Source organism: Balaenoptera ricei, chromosome 2, assembly GCF_028023285.1.
Source record: "Balaenoptera ricei isolate mBalRic1 chromosome 2, mBalRic1.hap2, whole genome shotgun sequence".
In the NCBI taxonomy this organism is placed as follows: domain Eukaryota; kingdom Metazoa; phylum Chordata; class Mammalia; order Artiodactyla; family Balaenopteridae; genus Balaenoptera; species Balaenoptera ricei.
In genome coordinates, this window is record NC_082640.1 from 159339798 (window position 1) to 159363549 (window position 23752).

Consider the following 23752-nt stretch of genomic DNA (forward strand, 5'->3'; position numbering starts at 1 on the left):
TATCAATATACAAAATCAGTTGTGTTTCTGTATAAGGTTGACCCTTGAACAACACAGAGGTTAAGGGCACTACCCTCCATGCAGTCGAAAATCCATGTAAAACTTTATAATCTGCCCTACCTATCCGTTCCTCCCAGTCCGAGGTTCCGCATCTGTGGATTCAACCGATCTTGGATCTCATAGTATTATATGCATTTATTGAAAAAAATCCACATATAAATAGACCCTTGCAGTTCAAACCCATGCTTTTGTTTTTGTTTTTAATTGAAGTATAGTTATCTTACGCTTCAGGTATACAGCAAAGTGATTCAGTCAAACCCATGTTGTTCAAGGGTCAACTATACTAGCAGTAAAATATCCAAAAAGGCAATTAAGAAAACAATGCCATTTATAATAGCATCCAAAAGAATAAAATACCTAGAAATAAGTTTAACTAAGACTTCTATACTGAAAAAAACTACAAAGCACTGCTGAGAGAAATTAAAGACCTAAATAAATGGAAAGACATTCCATGCTCATGAACTGAAGAACTTAATATTGTTAAAATGGCAATACTGGGACTTCCTTGGTGGCACAGTGGATAAGACTCTGAGCTCCCAATGCACAGGGCCCAGGTTCTATCCCTGGTCAGGGAACTAGATCCCACGTGCATGCCACAACTAAGAGTTCACCTGCCACAACTAAGGAGCCCACATGCTGCAACTAAGGAGTCCGCCTGTCACAACTAAGGAGCCCGCCTGTCACAACTAAGACCTGGTGCAACCAAATAAATAAATAATTTTTTTTTTTTAAATGGCAATACTACCCAAAGCAATCTACAGATTCAATGCAATCCCTACCAAAATTCCAACAGCCTGTTTTGCAGAAATAGACGAGCCAATCTTGAAATTCATATGGAATCTCAAGGGGTCCCAAACAGCCAAAACTATCTGGAAAAAGAAGAACAAAGTTAGAAGACTCACACTTCCTCATTTCAAAACTTAACTACAAAGCTACAGTAATCAAACAGTATGGTACTGACATAAGGACAGACATATAGATCAGTGGAAAAGAATTGAGAGTCCAGAAATAAATCTATATATCTATGGCCAACTGATTTTCAACAAGGATGCCAAGACCATTCAATGAGGAAAAGAATAGTCTCTTCAACAAATGGTGCTTGGTCAACTGGATAACCACATGCAAAAGAATGATGCTGAGCCCTTACCTCACACCATATAAAAAAAATTAACTCAACCTTACACCCTATACAAACATTAACTTGAAATGGATCAAAGACTTAAATGTAAGACCTAAAACTATAAAACTCTTAGAGGAAAACACTGGCGCAAAGCTTCATGACATTGGACTTGGGAATGAGTCCTTGTATATGACACCAAAATCAAAGGCAACAAAAGTAAAAATAGATAAATTAGACTACACCAAAATTAAAAACTTCTGCTCATCAAAGGGCACAATCAACAGAGTCAAAGGCAACCTATAGGAAAAATTGTCTACAAATCTTATATCTGATAAGCAGTTAATATCCAGAGCTCCAACAATGCAACAACAAAGAAAACCAAACAACGTGATTAGAAAATAGGCAAAGGACTTGAATAGATATTCTCCACAGAAACTATATTTATATTTTTTTGTTTCCCCCTTGGCATCTGCATTTTATTTATTTATTTATTTTTTATTTTTTTATTTTTTGGATACAAACAGGAACAGGTTTATTTTTCTCCTTCCACTGCTTCCAGCATGTTCTGATGGATCTCCTTTCTCTAGCTTTTTTTTTTTTTTTTTAAACATCTTTATTGAAGTATAATTGCCTTACAATAGTGTGTTAGCTTCTGCTTTATAACAAAGTGAATCAGTTATACATATACAATATATATTTATATTTGTATAATGGCCAACGAGCACAGGAAAAGATGCTCAGATGGCTCAACATCACTAATCATTAGAAATATACGAATCAAAGGCACAATGAGATACCACCTAGCACCCATTAGAAAGGCTATTATTATTATTTTTTTTTTCCCCAAGCTTTAATTCCAACTGGAGCTGGCTGCTCAGGGGAGAGAAGACGACACAGAAGGAATCAATGAAGACTTCCAGGAGTGATGGGGCCAAGGAGGCAAGCAACATTTACTGAATGTCTAGACTGTGCCAGGCCATTTTGCACGTATCCTAACATTTAATACTGAATGATGTAAGGACAATTGTACCCTTCTAACAGATGAGGTTAACAAATGTGCTCCAGGTCACATGGGTATGAAGAGGTGGGCTCCCCAGAGCACTCACTCCAGTATATCTGATCAAAAGTCCATGCTTTTTGCACAGAAAGGCTATTACTGAAAAACAAACAGAAAATAACAAGTGTTGGTGAGGATATGGAGAAACTAGAACTCTTGTGCATTGTTGGTGAGAATGCAAAATGGTACAGCCACTATGGAAATGGTATGGCAGTTCCTCAAAATTTAAACAAAATTACCACAATTCCACTTTTGGGTATACACCCAAAAGAACTGAAAGCAGGGGCTCAAAGAGATATTTGTACACCAGTATTCATAGCAGCATTATTCACAGTAGCCAAAAGGCAGAAGCAACCCAAGTGTCCATCAAAGGATAAATGGATAAACAAAATGTGGTATATACAATGGAATATTATTCAGCCTTAAAAATGAAGGAAATTCTGATACATGCTACAGCATGTATGATCCTTGAGGACATCATGCTAAGTGAAATAAGCCAGTCACAAAAAGATAAATAGTGTATGATTCCACTTACATGAAGTACCTAGAGTGGTCAAATTCATACACAGAAAGTAGAATGTTAGTTGCCAGGGGCTAGAGGGAGGGAGGGAATAGGGAGTTGTTTATTGGGTAGAATTTCAGTTTTGCAAGACTTAGAGTTCTGGAGATTGGTTGCACAACAATGTGAACATACTTAATACTATTGAACTGTACACTTAAAAATGATTAATATGGGGACTCCTCTGGTGGCGCAGTGGTTAAGAATCCACCTGCCGGGGGCTTCCCTGGTGGCGCAGTGGTTGAGAGTCTGCCTGCCAATGCAGGGGACACGAGTTCGAGCCCTGGTCTGGGAAGATCCCACATGCCGCAGAGCAGCTGGGCCCGTGAGCTGCAATTACTGAGCCTGCGCGTCTGGAGCCTGTGCTCCGCAACGGGAGAGGCCGCGATAGTGAGAGGCCCGCGCACCGCGATGAAGAGTGGCCCCCGCTTGCCACAACTAGAGAAAGCCCTCGCACAGAAATGAAGACCCAACACAGCCACAAATAAATTTAAAAAAAAAAAAAAAAAAAGAATCCACCTGCCAATGAAGGAGACACGGGTTCGAGCCCTGATCCGGGAAGATCCCACATGCCGCGGAGCAACTAAGCCCGTGTGCCACAACTACTAAGCCTGTGCTCTGGAGCCCGCAAGCCACAACTACTTAAGCCCACGCACCTACAGCCCGTGCTCCGCAACAAGAGAAGCCACTGCAATGAGAAGACCGCACACGGCAACGAAGAGTCGCCCCCACTCACCGCAACTAGAGAAAGCCCACGTGCAGCAACAAAGACCCAACGCAACCAAAAATAAATGTAAAATAAAAAATAAATTTATAAAAAAAAAATGATTAATATGGGGACTTCCCTAGCAATCCAGTGGTTAAGACTCCATGCTTCCAATTCAGGGGGCATAGACTTGAGCCCTGGTCAGGCAACGAAGATCCCACATGTCACGCAGTGTAGCCAAAAAAAAAAGATTAATATGGTCAAAGTTTTTAAAAATACTTTATTTATTTATTTGGCTGCTTCAGGTCTTTAGTTGCGGCACGTGGGATCTTTTTGTTGTGGCGCACGGGCTCTAGAGCACGCGGGGCTTAGTTGCCCCATGGCATGCGGGATCTTAGTTCCCCACCCAGGGCTTGAACCCACGCCCCCTGCATTGGAAGGCGGATTCTTAACCACTGGACCACCAGGGAAGTCCCCAATATGGTCAATTTTATGCTAGGCCAATCAATTCCTTGCCACAGATTTTAAATACTTTTGTTAAACATTTCATATATAAAAGGTACCATACCTTTTAATAATGGGGCACACACAAGAAGAAAGTCACACAACTTCTGTTTTGCCAAAAACCTGAATAAGCATGAACTGAACACCATTTGTTAGAAATAAGAATCTCACCAAAAGATTATGGTAAGTAGGAGAACCACCAACCCCAAAGAAATATGTCTGCCTTCCACAATTATTCAAAATTTTTTGTGTTTTAAAAGAATATTTACATAGCCATTCATATTTACAAGAGAACCTCATCATTTACCTCCTTCCATGAATTGAATAAAGTACCACAGACTAAACACCACCATATTTGCAATTTCTCTATGGTGTTTTAGGAGTTTCCATTGTCGTTTGTTTTAGCTTCAATCAGAAAGCAGTATCTCACTTACTTAAGGGATTTTTATCCCCTCAGGCATGGCCTTGTGGAAAGGAGGCAAGGCAAACCTTCAGTAAACCTGAAGATGTTATCAGCAATTCACCTATTCAGACTACTTAAAGGCAAAAGTGGGCTAAAAAAATGCTTAAAACAAAAAAGGCAGCAAGTTAGTTGCTTAAAGACTTTATATATGTTCGTACATATATGCATGTATTTTGTTGTTGTATAAGATACACTATTTTGTAATATCTGTAATCATTATTCCCAATCTAATTCTCCTGGAAACCATCTCATCTTGTTTTTAAATGCCAAAAAAAACAAAAACAGCTTTCCCAATTATTGTACCTTTTGAACTAAAATATATTATTTCACAAATTCAGTCAATTCTTATTATTCACAGTTGAGAGAAAACGATTACCTCTATTGTCACAATAGCTAGTTCAGTCATTTTCCATTGTAAAATATCTATCTACTGTGAGTAGTGGGGAAATAGTAGTGAACCAACTCAACTGAATTAGGCTCATTATAACATAAATCAACTAGGAATGGGAAAGCATCTAGACAGCAAGAAAATGTTCTGGGTCTAAGAGATAATGAGACGCTTGCTCCCTGGAACTTATTTCCCAGATATAGTGAATGGATCAACACCCTCATGTAATGCTTAAAAGATTATCTAAAAATATCCCGTTACATCCAGAAATTGAGTATTAGCTATATTCAAAATTGCCACAGATCTATATAATTTTATATAATTATATAAATGCCACGATTTATATAATTGGTAAGTGTGATCAATAAGACAACCAAATATTCTATAACCTTCCAAGTTTTCCTGTCCCAATGAAAAAATGTATTTACTGGAAGTTTAGCAGGTAAAAAAATCCTGAAAAAGATTACATAGTTTTTCTTAAAAGAAGCAGAGAGACAAACTTGATACATATGATGATAACACTGGCACTAGTTTCTCAAATCTAAATACTGTATTGGAAATCACTTTCCCAAATAATTCTCAAATTATTAAAATAAACAAGAAAAAAAAAAAACCCAAGTAGACTTTGAACAAAAATAACTAGCATTTTCTAAAAAACAACAAACCCAAACTACAAATCTTATTTTACATCTTGTGTATAAATTTTTGTCTCTACTTTTGATTACAGCAGTATGCTGCTTTGTTGATACGAAAGAAAATTCAAAATCTATTTCACTTCTTCCTGTTTAGGCATCTTATTTTCAATATCATATTCTAGTAGACAAGAAGAGCACACAAAATTCTTATTGGACTCATACATCATAATTTCCTGCAAATATTCCAGTTTTTCATTTATTATACCCATGTTTATATTCTTTATCTTAAAAGTAATACAAATTGTGGCAGATTATATCGTCCAAAAATGGCTACAATGGCAGATTCCATCCCATATGCTCTTATAAATTGATGCTGATACTCTTCCCTTCAAGTGGTGGGGTCTATGTCCAGCCCCTCCTCTGAACCTGGGTGGACCTTTATGACTACCTCAACCAACAGAAGAGAGCAGAGTAACACTAGGTGACTTCCAAAACTAAGTCAAATATGCCATGTAACTTCACCTTGCTCTTTTGGGATGCTCTCGCTTGGAACCCACCATGCTGTGAGGAAGCCAAGCAGCCAAAAAGAGAGGTCATCTGCAGGTGTTCTGGCCTACAGCGAGCATTAACCACCAGACACATGAGTGAGCAAGCCTTCAAATGATTCAAGGGTGGGAAGGAGACGCAAGAGGGAGGGGATATGGTGATATAAGTATACGTATAGCTGATTCACTTTGTTATACAGCAGAAACTAATACAACAATGTAAGGCAATTATACTCCAATTAAGATGTTAAAAAAAAAAATGATTCTAGCTCCCAGCCATTGAGCCACCACCCTCCCTCCAGCAACCCCACCTCACACCACTTCTTAACAGAGACAAGCTGTCCCCACCAAGCGAGCCTTGCCCAAATTGCGGATTCATGAGCAAAATAAATGACTGATGTGTTTCAAACCACTAAGTTCGAGTAGTTTGTTACGCAACAATAGGTAACTAACGCAAGTTCATAAATACAATTTGGAAAAACATACAAAAAGAGAAAGAAAAATGTTTTAATTACCCTGAGTTTCACCACTGTTAACATTTTGACACATATTTTACAATCAGGAAAATGTTTAAAAAAAAAAAAAAAAAAAGAAAATGTTTTGCCCCACCCACCTAGAATTCCAAATGCTTTGTTTTTAACAGGATAACGGGTTAAATTCTTAAAGGCAGTCAACTGTTTGCATCTAACAAGAAATAGGAAGGAAGTGTATTAGCATTCATTCTACTTTTCTTATCCTTATTATCTCTTTCACTTACCTGTCCTCAGTGAGGTGTCTGAGGATGGCTGGCCCACCAATATTTCAATCTATGGATGTGAATCAAAATCTTGGGTTGCAACAGCAGCTGCACTGGCCTTCTTCCCTGCAAGTTGTTTAAGCCCCAAATCTGAAATTTTCAAGGAAAGAAAACGCTAAATATAGACATCTTTTTAAAATCACTTATAATTCCATCTCTACAACTGAATGGGAGCTGTTAGAGTAGGTTAAAATTACATGGAAGTGAATGCACAGGTTTCGCTAAAATGGATTTGGGTAACATGGATTCAGTCCAACTCTACTTCTTAACAGCTATACGATCTTAGTGAAGGCACAAATTGTGCCTTAATCTCAGCATGTGAATGAAGACTGAGGGGACAGGATCAAAATTTGGGGCTGAGAGTCAGAAGACCTGGGTTCTAAACTCAGTGGTCATTCTGCCTTGCTGTAAGAACTTGGATACTTCTCTAGATTCAGATACATCATCTCTAAAAGGAGAGGATTGCATTAGATAATAGTTCCTGAAATCTAATTCTTGAACAGGTACCAGCCATGACAAAAAAGAGATGGGTTTAAAGTTACCAAACTGTGCTTACTATGAGATTGCCTTTCCTACTTTTTTGGTGTTAAAATGGCTTCTTTTATGAGATGATGTGATAGACAGTAGTAGTTGTGTTTTAAATACCCTAAATTGTCAAAATCAAAAGCTGAAGCCCTATGTAAACAATCAAAAATTCTATTTTAGAAATTTAGTGTCTAATATTTACATGAGCTCTAAAATTCCTTTTACTTCAACATTCTACATATTCATTCACTACTCAACTAATATTTATTAGGTACCTAATATGTGACAAGTACTCTACTAGTTGCTGGGGGGCCCCAGAAATACTTAAGACTAGTCCCTGCTCTAAAAAAATCTCCCAATCTAACAGGGAAACAGACACATAAACCTCAAATACAATTTAATGGGTTAAGTCTTCAAAGAGAGGTCTTGCACCTACGACAAACATACAGGAGGTAGAATAGTAGAATGAATGAGTTTTTAAATTAAGTAGGATTTTGGATTGAGTTTTGTAGCTGTATGAGGAAACTACCTCTTTGAATCTCAATTTGCAAATTTCCGTATTTGCAAAACAGGAATGATTACAGATACCACTGAGTTGTGGTAACTAGACAAGATGCTAAAAATAAAGGGCCAATCCACCCACAAACTTGGCTTATATACCTTCCAAAAGACAAAATAAAAATGTATCATGTATTAATGAGCTGGCACAAAAGGGGTTATTTACAACACTGATTTACACTCAGTGGTACTTTTCTCTACTAGCCTCTGAACAACTGAAGGACACAACCAAGTTTGCTCCATTTTACGTTCCTAGCACCTCGTACAATGCCTTATAAAGAACAGGTATCAATAAATAGTTTATTAGGAAAAAATGACTTATTGAATGAATGGCTTCTCTCTCTTTTTTTATACAGGAATTAAAGTTATAGTAGCTGAAAGTAAAAATTCTTAAGATTTTTATTCAAAACTAATTTTAAGTGTATATGTTAAGCACCCAAACCTGTTGTATTGGAACCTGGATATGCATGCCTGTTTTAAAAAGCAAAATAAATTCACCATAGACAATGCAATAGTGGTGTTCCCAAATAAAAAGACTAGCAGCAACTAACATTTATTGAATATTTACTGTGTGTCAAAACTCTTCAAAGCATTTTCCATGGATTAATTATCTCACTTAATCCTGACAACAATACTTATGAAATGGACTATTAATAATTTTATAACTAGAAAATCTGAGGCACAGAGAAGTCAAGTTACTTCCAACATCACAAAACTACTAAGCAGTAGGGTTGGGATTAAAAAAAAAAAAAAATCAGGCTGCATGACTCCAAACTCCTCTTTTTATTTTTCTTTAACTAAATAACTTTAAGAAAAAACAAAACAAAACAGATTTTACCAGAACTAGAAACATATGCTCCTAATAAGTCTTAAAAAAAAAACTAAACAAAGAGTCAATATGTGTGCTAAACACAAATATATAATATAGTTCCTGCCCTCAAAGGCTTAATTATACACCAATGTGGTGGTGTAATATTAACAAGTCACACCCTAATTTTATTCTTTTAAATTTAATTATTTCAATGTTAGACTTATCTGTATTTTCTTTCTCATTTACTTTACATTTACATTACTTTTTCATTTATTTTATATTTCAATTACATTTCCAGGTATTACTATCTTGAGTTTTCAGAATATATAGGAAAGGCTTATATGGTTCTAAAGGAAAACTGGGTTAAAAACTGGAAGACATTAGAAACTTATTTTGTATGGACATCTACTTTCAGATATTTACATTTTTATTTTTATTTTTTATTTATTTTTAAATTTATTTTATTTATTTTGGCTGAGCCAGATCTTAGTTTTGGCACGCGGGCTTCTTAGTTGCAGCATGCATGCAGGATCTAGTTCCCCAACCAGGGATCAAACCCCGGCCTGCTGCACTGGGGATGAGGAGTCTTACCCACTGGGCCACCAGGGAAGTCCCCAGATAATTACATTTTTAAAAACCCACAGAATAAGAACAGCTGAATTTCATTTCCAGTACATGCTCTAACAAAACAATTTCAGATGTAATTTGCAAAACATATTTTTAGCCTATAATGTGTTTTACCTAATTTCTTCCTTGGCCTGATTCTAGAACAGACTATAATGCTTTTGATGTTTTACTTTCAGTTTTAACAGTTATGTTAAAAGAGAACTAAATACTGAAATAACAATAGGTGCAGCAAACGCTTTTCAAATATGCCAGAAATCGCACTGGGTATATAACTAGTGAAAAAACTTGACATGTGGTTCATTTAATCATAATGAACCAATACAGTTAAAGGAACACTGAGATTTTGTCCATGATTACATTTCACATCTTTCTGCCTACATAACAGTACAATAACTAAGTCTCCTTACAATATTATAACTATTGGGTTGGCCAAAAAGTTCGTTCGGGTTTTTCCTTCCGGAAAACCCAAACTAACTTTTTGGCCAACCCAATATTTTAAAAGGAAACCAACATATTCCAATGACACTAAAACAAAGAGCCATAATAAATTATGGATGTTAGTAGCAATTCCCCAATATCTTCAGATTGGAACAAACTAGGTGTTATATTAAAGAGGATATATGAATATATATTACTTTTAAAATAGTACCAGAAAGGGGAAAAAAAAAATCTAAACTTCTAAAAACACAACTGGAAACAACAGCATTGTGAATTCATAAAACTAAATAAAAGGTTGCTGGTTCAAAGATTTGGCTTGCCAGATTTTTCTCTATGGCTAAATGCTTGATACCCACTGGACATTTTATATCACCTCCAAGATTAGAGTCTTCTGCTAATTCTATGAAGATAAATGAATTTCCAGGTTGCTTATGCTCCAAGTAGCTGTCACTAGAGGAACAGATCAGAGAAGGGCAACTTAATCACATTTAAGCTTTATTCAGATCTGTAAAACAAAGAAATTTGACATACTCTCCACCTAGAATATGCCTATGGAAAAAATTATACTATTTAAAGAAAAAAAAAACCAACACTTACTTATTTTTACTTTTTTTTTTTTTTACTAGAATCACTATGCCAATTAGAGTAAGTATAAAGAGGAGAGAAAATCTTCCCAATTACAAACTAAGTCCTCCTAGTCAATACCTAACTCTTACAAATTTTGTTTCTCTGACTAGATATTTACTTTTATCATACCTGAAGATCCTCATCTCTTTCACCGCCTAGTATCTTTTCGAAGGTTTTAGACTCACCCACTATCCAACCTCAGTTGATTACCTCCTTAATACCCCTTCTTTGTATATGAACATTAACAGCTCTTATCATTTCATTTCACCAAGGCCAAGTTCTGAGTGATGTGCTGCTCAGAATTCCAAGTCTGTGCTGCATGGCCCCAAATCACTCCTCTCAAAATGGTAGCAGGCTATTCTTCTTTTCTCTTTTTTATATACGAATTCCTTGCTACACAAAGTGTGGTTCACAGATTGGTAGCAGAAGCAGCACCCAGAAGCTTGTCAGAATTGCAGAATCTCAGGTCCTACCTTAGACCTATTGGCTAAGAATCTGCAATTTAACAAGATCCTCAGGTGATTCATACACATAGAAAAATTTGAGAGGCACTGTCCTTATTCACTCATTCAGGGTCTCTTTCCTCCTGCTTTACAGTTCCTCACTTCCTATCTGGCATATAAGGGACCAGATCCTTTTTCTTTTGAGCATACTGAAACCCACCAAAATGAAATAAGGAATCTTTAAATAACACTACATAGTTTCTTCCTAACCTTTTCATAAAGGATTGTAAACTCCATGAAGCCAGGGACTTCATTGTATCCTCAAAACCAAAACAGTGCCAGGCAAATATTTGTAAAGGGAACAAAATAGATAGCAGATGATCCCTAAAGTCCTCCAACTCTTAACTCTTTGGCTCTTCCATTTGTTATGTAAGCAAAATTCTATCTAAGTCAAGGGAAGCTAAAATATGAGATCATCTGAATTTTAAAAATGAAAAATATAACACTTTAAAGGGTTTGATCGAGGTCACAAGGCAGGTTCATGATTAAGTTCATAAGACTCAACAACATTTTAATCAAATCATTACATCATTATTAATATTACTGTATTTCATTATTATATTCTAGGCCAAATGACTATAATACTTCCTCTACGTATATCAAAACATCCTCCACTATCATCTAGGTAGCTAGCAATTCAACTGTCCAGGAGAGTTATGCACTCAGAGTTTAAGGAAGCCTGAAATGTACACACTGCTGGACAGAATCTGTACATAAAAATTAAAGATTACATGGTATGATTAATTTTTTTAAAACCAGAAGAAATAAGTTCTTTCGATCCTTATCTAGCTCTTGTTGAAACAGAGAAAAGAAACAAAAGGAAAAGAAATGAATAAAGGTATGGAAAAGACAAAAAAAATCAGGAACCAGATATAGCAACAAGATATAGAAAAGAAGAGATCAGGATTAAAAGTAATCAAAGGTCTCAAGGAATGAGATATAGGCAAAAGTGGCTACAAAGACAAAGAGCAGAATACCAACCGAAGCAGCATCCTCGTCAACAACCTCTAATGATGATACATAATGCAAGAAATTTTTAGAGCTAGTAGACTGTAGAATATCTCATGAGGTTAGTGTACCATTTCTCCCATCTACTATATCCTACATATCTAAATTAACAAGGAAATACATCCCAAACCCTTAGAGATCAATAAAAAGCAAATTAGGTTCAATATGTACTATGTTTTCTATGGCAAGTTAAACATTGGTTTGGAAAAGTTTTCATCAATCTCTATGAAGATTTTCATCCAAAAAAAAAAAAAGGTTAAAATAAAGTTTTGATTCCTCACCTGCCTTTTACATTTCATTTTCCCAAACTACTTACAATATCAGATTTAATTCAAAACAGATTTAATCAGTTCATGCAGAGATTTCTATTTCTAAAAAACATTTTCTAGAAATCTCTCAATTTTATACATATATATATATATATATATATATATAAAAGGTTAAATCAGGGTGGGCCAAGACCACCAGAACAATGGACCAAAATAGAAATAGTAAAGGACTACTAAAACTGACTATAAAAATGTAAAACATCTACATGGCAAAAGACATTATGAAGAAAAATTAAAAGACAAATGACAAATTGGGAAAATATCTACAATATAAAACAAAGGTTTACTATCCTTAGTGTATAAGGAGCTCTTACAAATTAATAAGAAAAAGACAGGAGCAGAAATACCTGAATACCAACTGACAAAAAAAGAAACAAAATTATAAGCACAAGCTATTCAACTTCACTACTAGCGACCAAAGAGATGCAAATTACTATAATTTCTTGACAAATACGAAAATGATCAATAAAACCCAGTGTTCTATAAGGTATGGGGAATCTGGCACTCCTATTCACTATTATTGGAACTATATATATATATTTTTTTGCATTTTATTTTTAACTTTTTATTTTATATTGGAGTATAGCCGATTAACAATGTTGTGATAGTTTCAGGTGCACAGCAAAGCGACTTAGACATACATATACACGTATCCATTCTCCCCCAGACTCCCCTCCCATCCAGGCTGTCACATAACATTGAGCAGAGTTCCCTGTGCTATACAGTAGGTCCTTGTTGGTTATCCTTTTTAAACATAGCAGTGTGTACATGTCAATCCCAAACTCCCTAACCATCCCTTCCCTCCACCCTTCCCCCCGCTCCCCCCGTAACCATAAGTTCATTCTCTAAGTCTGTGAGTCTGTTTCTGTTTTTTAGATTCTGCATATAAGCGATATCATACAATATTTGTCTTTCTGTGTCTGACTTACTTCTCTCAGTATGACAATCTCTAGGTCCAACCATGTTGCTGCAAATGGCATTATTTCATTCTTTTTTTATGGCTGAGTAATATTCCATTGTATATATGTACCACATCTTCTTTATCCATTCCTCTGTCGATGGACATTTAGGTGGCTTCCATGTCTTGGCTATTGTAAACAGTGCTGCAAGAACATTGGGGGTGCATGTATCCTTTCAGACCATGTTTTTCTCCAGATAGATGCCCAGGAGTGGGATTGCAGGGTCATATGGTAGCTCTATTTTTCATTTTTTAAGGAACCTCCATACTGTTCTCCATAGTAGTTGTACCAATTTACATTCCCACCAACAGTGTAGCAGGGTTCCCTTCTCTCCACACCCTCTCCAGTATTTATTGTTTGTGGATTTTTTGATGATAGCCATTTTCACTGGTGTGAGGTGATATCTCTTTGTAGTTTTTTTTTTTTTTTGAATCTCTTTGTAGTTTTGATTTGCATTTCTCTAATCTTTAGCAATGCTGAACATCTTTTCACGTACCTCTTGGCCATTCGTATGTCTTACTGGAAAAACGTCTATTTAGGTATTCTGCCCATTTTTTTATTGGGTTGTTTGTTTTGATGATATTAAGCCACAGGAGCTGTTTGTAGATCTTGGAGACTAATCCCTTGTCGGTCACATCATTTGCAAATATTCTTCCCAATCTCTGGGTTGTCTTTTCATTTGTTTATGGTTTCCTTTGCTGTGCAAAAGCTTTTGAGTTTAATTAGGTCCCATTTGTTTATTTTTGATTTTATTTCCATTACTCTGGGAGACAGATCAGAAAAGATATTGCTGTTATTTATGTCAGAGAGTGTTCTGCCTATGTTTTCCTCTAGGATTTTTATAGCATCCGGTCTCACACTTAGGTTTTTAATCCATTTTGAGGTTATTTTTGTGTACAGTGTTAAAGAATGATCTAATTTCATTTTTTTTAATTAATTTATTTATTTATATTTTATTTTTGGCTGTGTTGGGTCTTCGTTTCTGTGCGAGGGCTTTCTCCAGTTGTGGCAAGAGGGGGCCACTCTTCATCACGGTGCACGGGCCTCTCACCGTCGCGGCCTCTCCCATTGCGGAGCACAGGCTCCAGAAGCACAGGCTCAGTAGTTGTGGCTCACGGGCTTAGCTGCTCTGCGGCATGTGGGATCTTCCCAGACCAGGGCTCCAACCCGTGTCCCCTGCATTGGCAGGCAGATTCTTAACCACTGCGCCACCAGGGAAGCCCCCTAATTTCATTTTTTAACATGTAGCTGTCCAGTTTTCCCAGCACCATTTGTTGAAGAAACTGTTTTTCCACCATTGTATAGTCTTGCCTCCTCTGTCATAGGTTAATTGACCATAGGTGCGTGGGTTTATTTCTGGGCTTTCTATCCTGTTCCATTGGCCTATAGTTCTATTTTGTGCCAGTGCCATACTGTTTTGATGACTATAGTTTTGTAGTATAGTCTAAAGGGACTATATTTTAAAATAGTTTATAAAAACTTTTAGGAAAATAATCACATTTCAAAATGCACCTATCCTTTGACCCAACAGTCCCACTTCTAAAAAATTTATTCTAAATAAATGGATGTGTGCAAATATGTGTGTACAGAAGAGCCATTACATATGCCTAGCATATGGCAGGTGTTCAATAAATACTTCATGAATGAACCATAATATTGTTTATAATAGCAAGAACTGCTAACAGGAGAAATGTCTACAAATAAACCATGACATACACCTACCCTGAAACCCTATGTAGCTGTCAAAAACAGACCTATAATTATTGATTAAAAATACACCTATAATAAATTATAGATGTAAAAGAAAACCAGTAAAATGTATGGCCATTCCTCAAAAAATTAAACATAGAATTACCATATGATCCAGCAATTGCATATGGTATATACCTAAAAAAATTGAAAGCAGGACTCAGATATTTGTACACCAATGTTCACAGCAGCATTAGTCACAACAGCCAAAAGATGGAAACAATTCATGTGTCAGGTGACAGGTTAATGAATAAACAAAATGTACATACAATGGAATATTATTCCAAATAGACATACAATGGAATGTTATTCAGCCTTAAAAAGCAATGTTCTAAACGTATGGACACCAAGGGGGGAAAGTGGTGGGGGCGGGGGGGCGTTGGTGGTGGTGGGATGAATTGGGAGATTGGGATTGACATATATACACTAACATGTATAAAACAGATAATTAATAAGAACCTGCTCTATAAAAAAATAAATAAAATTCAAAAATTCAAAAAAAAAGCAATGTTCTGATACATGCTGCAACATGGATTAACCTTGAAGAAATTACACTAGGTGAAATAAAGCCAGATACAAAAGGACAAATATTGTATAATTCCATGTATATGAGATATTCAGAGTAGTCAAATTCGTAGAGACAGAGAGAAGAACGGAGGTTGCCATGGGCTGAGGGGAGAGGAGAATGGGGAGTTAATGTTTAACAGGTACAGAGTTTCAGTTTGGAAAGATAAAGTTCCAGAGATAGATCGTGGTGATGGTTGCACAACAATGTGAATGTACTGAATGCCACTGAACTGTACACTTAAAAATGGTCAAAACAGTGAATTTTATGTTACATATATTTTGCTACAAAAAACAATAATGCAAACCATAACACAACTTCTAGACTGCAATGAACACAGTGTCTTTATTATTTTTGAGTCCTACGTTCATAAAAACGAGATTTAAAACTATATATATAAAACAGTACCTTGGTTATTCCTGTTCCTAGTCTCATTATTCAGGACCACCTACACAAGTCATCAAGAATAGTACCAAGTACAAATATTCTCCCTCTGAGGTTCAAAGCCTAGCTCTGTAAGTTACAATTCTAATAATTCTAAATAATTAAACATTGAATCAGAGTTAAAGCATGTAGCTTCTTTGCCTAACTTTACAATTACTTAAGATTAAAGTCAAATAAATTCCCATGTAAATTAACTCTCTTTTCCTCTTCAGCAAAAAATTCAAGCTATCTAGACTGTAAGCAGAATAAAGAGTTCAAGAAAGAGGAAAAATCAGAAATATTTGAATATGCACATTAGCAAGTCACCAGAAAACTGAAGAATAATCTATTGAGATCTGAGCCTTAAAGAATACACAGTTTATGGTTAAGATAAGTAAAATGGAGAGCCATGTCTGACATCACAGTAAATATCAAGAATAGAAAGCCCCAACCAATCCCATCCTGCTCCTTGCATCCTCAGAGAATGGTGTAACTCTGACATAACTCAAAATATTTAGTTAAGGCATACCTAGAGAATTCATTCCATCAAGGAGTGGCAGGTACTTAAGGGCCGAATCCAAATTTAGTGCTAGCTGAAACTTTATCGAGCTCAAAAGCCAGATGTTTCCAGGTGTGGGAGCAGTGCTCCTGCTTAGCCAGCTGCACTCTCACCTCATGAAATGCTGCCCTCTGACACACTCCACAAGCAAAGAAAAGCTGGATCAACACACCTGTTCTCCAAAGGAAACCAAGTCAACTACCTGGAACTGTGAAAATGAACTGTGATGTCATTTAGGGCATAGTCAGCACATAAACAGAATAGAGAGAAATAGAGGAATGCATCACATGTAGTAAGGGTGAACACTTATTCTCATTTTTCTGTCAACTCTGTCTGGGTATGTGGGTGGAGGCAGTAGGGGGTTATCAACATCAAAAATGTTTAAAAATTCACTGTTGTAGAGAAACACTTGTACACAGGCACCTGAAGACATAAGTAAGCATATATTTGTAACACCAACAAAATGGAAAAAAACAACTGTCCATCTTTAGGAGAAAAGATACACTGTGGTAGTCATACAATTAATACACATATCTGAGAAAATTAACCACAGTTACACATATCCATAAGAATGAATCTTTAAAAACATAATGTTGATTAGCCAAAGCAAGCAAGAATATACATACACCATGGTTCTATTTTTAGAGTTAAAAAATAAATAAAACTAAACAATATATTTTTGAAATACATACAAATGTGGTAAACTTTAAAAAAAGGAAGGGAATGATAAATAAACATTCCAAAACAAAATCCTGAATAGTTTCATCCCTGGTGGAAAGACAAGTAGATTGAAAACAAGGGGAAATATACCAACAACATTGGTAATGTTCTTTTTCTTGAGTTGGGTGGTAGGTTTACAGGTATTGGTTTTATTATATGCCTCATTACTTACATACACAGTACCATATTCTAATCTATATATCAAATAGTTCATAATGGGAAGGGAAAACAGAAAAGGAAGGGAGAGAGAAGAAAAGGAAAGGGAAGAAGGACAAACATCAATAATGGATCATGGTCAACATGAACCTCCTATCTCTCCCTGCAAAGAGCACATAAACTTCCATTAAATATAGGCTCCATCCTGAAACCCCACTAAAACAAAAGTTTGTTTTGAAAGCGTAAATCTGAAATGAAACGCAATTAGGTAACTTACCTATCCTCAGTTTTTAAAAATTAAGATAATGCCTAGGGCTTCCCTGGTGGCGCAGTGGTTAAGAATCCGCAGTGGTTAAGAATGCCAGTGCAGGGGACATGGGTCTGAGCCCTGGTCCGGGAAGATCCCACATGCCGCGAAGCAACTAAGCCCGTGCGCCACAACTACTGAGCCTGCGCTCTAGAGTCCATGAGCCACAACTACTGAAGACCACGGGCCTAGAGCCTGTGCTCCGCAACAAGGGAAGCCACTGCAATGAGAAGCCCATGTACCACGACGAAGAGTAGCCCCTGCTCGCCACAACTAGAGAAAACCCGCGCGGCAACAAAGACCTGATGCAGCGAAAAATAAATAAATAAAATAAATAACAATTTTTTTAAAAAGATAATGCCTAATGTAATATAAGAGGGGAAAAATGTAATTTTTAATAAAATATTTTAATATGTAAATGTTCCAGTATAACCATCCTGAAATTCATATTAATAAGAAAATAGACGCTTGCTCCCACACACAGAAATGCCATGAACAGGGACTTCCCTGGTGGTCCAGTGGGTAAGACTCCGTGTTCCCAGTGCAAGGGGGCTGGGTTTGATCCCTGGTTGGGGAACTAGATCCCACATGCATGCTGCAGCTAACAGTTCACATGCCGCAACTAAGAGTCCACATGCCGCAACTAAGAAGTCCGCATGCCACAATGAAGATCCCTCATGCTGCAACTAAGACGCAGCTCAGCCAAAATAAATAAATAAATACAAAAAGAAAAGAAATGCCATGAATATGACAGCTACAAATGAAGACGGACACAAATGAGCTGTGTTGGGAAATCAAATACCACAAGGGGCAATGCCATTGGTAATATGATTTTCCACAACAGTTAACAACTCTTGTTATAGTTCTGAACAAAACAAAGTACAATTTGCTCTCCATTTACCCAGTAGTTACATCCCTGGAAAATTCAGTGTCTATTAAAGCCATGCAAAAAACCACTTTGTGTTTAAACCTAAAACAGAACTAGGATCAGATAAGTACAAACAGGTTTTTCACCCTTAAGAAGGTCTGGGGAAATGTTCAAAATTCATGCAGAACTGTCTCATACCTTGTGAGATGTATGGCATTCCTGAGTCCTGCTCACTGAATGCCAATGCTGCACCTACCCCACCTTAATCACTGTGGCAACCAAAGGTGCACGCTCAAAGATCCAAGCACATCATAGGGGAAGTACTGACTCCACTGAGAACGGGTGACTTTGAGAAAGGCTAGGTCCCAACTTGGATTCTAGACAGCCCTTATTTTTCATGACATCACGAAGCTGAATGTAAATGATAAAGTCTAACCAATTTGTAACTTTGGCAAAGGAGGAATCCTCATAAGGTGAAGAATTTATCGTTAGGGAAAATATAAAGGCAGGCAAAAACCTAAGGATATTCGCCTTAAATAAAGTTGATACATCAAACCAAAAGTTGGCAGTCTTTTCACCCAAATGATGGCAATCTTTAAGGACAGTATTGCTATTTTGCTAAAATACAACAAATGTCACAACTGAAAAACACTGTAACAAAGAGTATGTTATAGATCACAAAGCATTTTTAATTTTAATATTTATAGCAATTCTATGAGACAGATATCATTATTCTTTTCAAATTACTTATAAGGAAAACAATCTAAAAAGGGTCAAAGTCAGGGCTTCCCTGGTGGCGCAGTGGTTAATAATCTGCCTGCCAATGCTGGGTACACGGGTTCGAGCCCTGGTCCGGGAAGATTCCACATGCCACGGAGCAACTAAGCCCGTGTGGCACAACTACTAAGCCTGCGCTCTAGAGCCCACGAGCCACAGCTACTGAACCCGTGTGCCACAACTACTGAAGCCCGCGCGCCTAGAGCCTGTGCTCTGCAACAAGAGAAGCCACTGCAATGAGAAGGCTGCGCACTTCAACGAAGAGTAGCCTCTGCTCACTGCAACTAGAGAAAGCCTGCGTGCAGCAACAAAGACCCAACACAGCCAAAAATAAATTAATTAATTAAATAATTTTTTTTTAAAAAAAGGTCAAAGTCACAGAGCTAATAACCTGACAGAGACAGGACTTTAAGCCCTCTGATTTCAAATCCTGCGTCTTTCCCTCAAACTAGTATCTGCTTCACAAAGGCCCAATATGGCAATACAGATCAAAGGAAATTCATCACTCAGTACAACAGACGTCTCAATGGGAAAGGATCAATATAAAGCCTCAATCTATTTTGATATATGACAGATAGTTGCACTTATACTACATATATCAGTTGTTTCTCAATACGAGAAATTTTTAAATGTTAACAGTCTTGTCTCATATTGAAAAAGAAAAAGAAAAATACTTAAAAAGAAAAAAGTAAACTTTTAGCAGTTACCATGACATATAGTATCTAATTATTTCCTAATATCAGAAAGATTCTGGATCAGAATCCTAATGAATCTTCTACTGAATCAAACACTTCAGAATCCCACCGCAGATTCTGACAAAGAGTTAACGAAGTCTTTTTTAAAAACCTTCAGTTTGGGGAGAAATGCATAACCATTAAGAACTCTATAAAAATCTCAAGCAAAATACCACTAACGTAGTCACTAGCTGGATCAGTCCTCTCTGAAACACATATCTAAAGTTCACCTGAGAATGACTACATGATGGGATGACATATCGAATTAGTTCTCATTCATGACCAGTAGATTAAGACTCTAATGGTATTGTGCCATGCTTCTTACTTTGAACCACTTTCTTGGTTCCAAATACCTATATGCGCACAATAGTTTACAATATAAGACAAAAATAAAAGCCCTTGCATCAGGGCTTGATGCAAGAGGAAAAAGGAAGTAGTGTGTCTTATTATTTCAGCTGAAGAAATAAGGAAGTAAGATCATTTATCAGCAAGCACAATCTTAGACACATCTCTAAAGGGCAGAATAATCGATTCGGCATAACCTTAAAAACAGTAGTAGCTGATAATCTATCAGACTCATCCTTCCACTAATTCAAACCCAAAATCCAAGAAGAAAGAATAATTTAACTGACATTTCTCTTTTAAAAGAAAAAAATTTTTAATTTATGCTTCTGAATTCATGGGTAAAGTTTAACAGACTAGAGTGAAGGCTTTAGGGGTTACAATATTCAAGCATATTAGTTATACCTAAACACACAAACTGGAAATCTGTCATAATATTTTATCCCTCCTTTTTGTTCCTCTTTCCCAAAGAGGATCTTTACCTCAGCGTAACTATGCTTGTCAAAGCCAAAACCTCTCCCTCAAAACCACCCTTTTTCCTCCCTCATGCACACTTTTAACATTCCCTTTTCCTGACTTAAAATTCACTCCGTTACAACTTCCATAATCTCTATGATCTTCACACATACTGCACTGACTTTTTTGATTAGTAGCTAATGGAAAGTACATGCAATAGAGCTTAAAAGAATATCAATTACCGGAATACCACAAACACAAAGAATAAAGCACTTCAGCACTTTATTACATTGAAAAAAAAATTTGCAATTCCTCCTGAAAAATTTCCAATTCAAGCTTGCCAAAACACAGATTAAAATTCAATTTAAATGTCCCACCCAAAAGCCTCAAAACATGCCATAATCCCCAGACACATTTGCAGAAATTTCAAATAATGATTGGCAAGTGTTTTGGGGTCACTACATATATATAATGCACACTACATATATACACACACACACACACACTGTCTAAACACAGAAACCAACAAGGAATCCTAGGACTCACCTGAAAATACAACAGCTCCCATATATAGAGAACTGACTTTATGCTAGGTATTGTTCTAAGAATTTATATACAAGTGTGTAAAAGGCTTCTCAAGATGGTACAGTAAATTCACCCAAATAACAATCAATATATAAATGTATCAAATACATAAACAAACAATGCAGGACTTGGCGCAGTGGTTAAGAATCTGCCTGCCAATGCAGGGGACACAGGTTCGAACCCTGGTCCAGGAAGATCCCACATGCCTCGGAGCAACTAAGCCTGTGTGCCACAGCTACTGAGCCTGCACACTACAGCCCGCGTGCCACAACTGAAGCCCGTGTGTCACAACTACTGAAGCCTGCGCACCTAGAGCCCATGCTCTGCAACAAGAGAAGCCACCACAATGAGAAGCCCATGCACCGCAATGAAGAGTAACCCCCGCTCACCGCAACTAGAGAAAGCCCGCACACAGCAACAAAGACCCAACACAGCCAAAAATAAAATAAATTTGTTAAAAATAAATAAATTAAAAGAATAAACAAACAATGCATAGCTGGCTCAAAAAACAATATAAATATCTCTCAGGCAGTGATAAGGAACAGAGATGCAAAATGATGTGATGCTGAAGCCAGAGGCCCACTGGGTTCCTGGTCTAGAAACAGGCAGTGGCAGCTGGGACTTTGGCCTTCCTGGGGAACAGGGACTAAAAGTGCTCCATATGAGACAGAGGACTTAGAGCTAGGCCAGAGCTAGGGCTGGGTAGGGCTCCCTTATAAAGAAAACAACTGCCAACTCTGCCTGAGGTTATGGGTTACAGGAAATAACCCCCAGGAAGGCTGCAGAATACAGACACAGCTTCAAAACCAAGAAAGAAACCAGGCCACCTGCTAGGTCTGTGACTGGGTCTGCAATATCCACAGTATCACCAATATCTCTGAGGGGCAGGAACTCTAAGCCTGGTTCTAGAACTGGAGTCCAAAGACAAGTGTGAAACTACTATACAAGGAGGGAGGTGAACACAAGAGGGACAAGGAAAGTTAGCTGAGACTCAAGAATAGAAGACAACTAAAGGGACTTCCCTGGTGGTCCAGCGGTTAAGACTCTGTGCTCCCAATGCAGGGGACCCGCGTTCGATCCCTGGTCAGGGAACTAGATCCCGCATGCCACAACTAAGAGCCTGCATGCTACAACTAAAAGATCCCACATGCCACAACTAAAAGATCCCACATGCCACAACTAAAAGATCCCGCATGCCACAACTAAAGATCCCGCACACCACAACGAAGATCCCACGTGCTGCAACTAAGACCTGGCACAGCCAAATAAATAAATAAATATTTTTAAAAAAAAGACAACTAAAGCTGCTGTTATATTCTGAATGACATTCCATTATCCATTTCCTGAAGGTATAACTATTAAGACCGTTTCCAGGGCTTTCTCTTACATCTCAGTATTTATAAGATAAACCCTCATTACTTAAGGTAACCAGGAAAAACCTAACACTCTTAAACCTTTTCTACCTTCCCAACAAACCAATAATCATGATAATCTGAAAAGATTATTTTTTTATATGCAATGAAGTGTCAAAAACCTATTTCTAAATGATAGCCTCTGACAACTCCAAAATCTAGCATCCAGTTTCCCACGGTTAAAGCAAACTGTCTTTATAACTAAATGTGTTGACTATGTCTACACAAACTTTAAGCGATGTAGTATCTCTCAAATTCAGCCTTCCTATTATCAACCAGACACAGGACTTTCCTACCACTAGGAAGGGAGTGGTTTCCAGCTTAAAGATGACACAATTGAAAGGTTCTGAACGGGAATTTAAAATAGTCTCTAGAAAGAATAACTCGGATAAAAAGTGTTTTGGTAAAACAAGCATCAAATTAGTAATCCACCATTTAAATTCTAGACCTACCTCTGCCACTAACTAGCTATGTGACTTTAGCTAACCTAAATTAGGCTTCATCTTTACCTGTAAAACAAACACTGTAAGTCTCTAGGACTTTACTAATTCTAACATTGTAACATTCTTTTAAACTTATGGTAAGAATGTTTGCTAAATGCAGACAAATTCAGCATGTACGCATTTTCTAGAGCATCAAAGAATTTTATAAATGCCAATGATGCCTGTCCACCGCTCTCTCCTCCCAAAAAGTTACATAAGCAAAATCTAAAAATAAATAAAACAACATTTTCTTGAGATAGTTTTCCAAAATACTTTTTAATATGGTAACATATTACATGCTAGAACTTTAACTGAGGTATAATTTATATACACTAAAATTCACTTTTAAGTGTACACTTCTGAGTTTGAAAAACACATAGTCATGTAACCACCACCACT

General features: G+C 37.0%; 1 protein-coding gene across 11 annotated transcripts in view; it reads right to left on the minus strand.

Annotated features, from left to right (window-relative positions):
- NUMB (NUMB endocytic adaptor protein) overlaps window positions 1-23752 on the minus strand; it is a 183824-nt gene that overhangs the window by 144357 nt on the left and 15715 nt on the right. For 9 of the 11 annotated variants that reach the window (XM_059914582.1, XM_059914589.1, XM_059914591.1 and 6 more), the window contains exon 2: window positions 6795-6923. The exons of 1 other annotated variant lie outside the window; for it this stretch is intronic. The gene's annotated coding sequence lies outside the window, so the exon portion shown is untranslated. Of the gene's footprint in view, window positions 1-839; window positions 930-6794; window positions 6924-23752 lie in introns of all 11 variants that reach the window. One more of the 11 variants, XM_059914585.1, reaches the window with a different exon arrangement.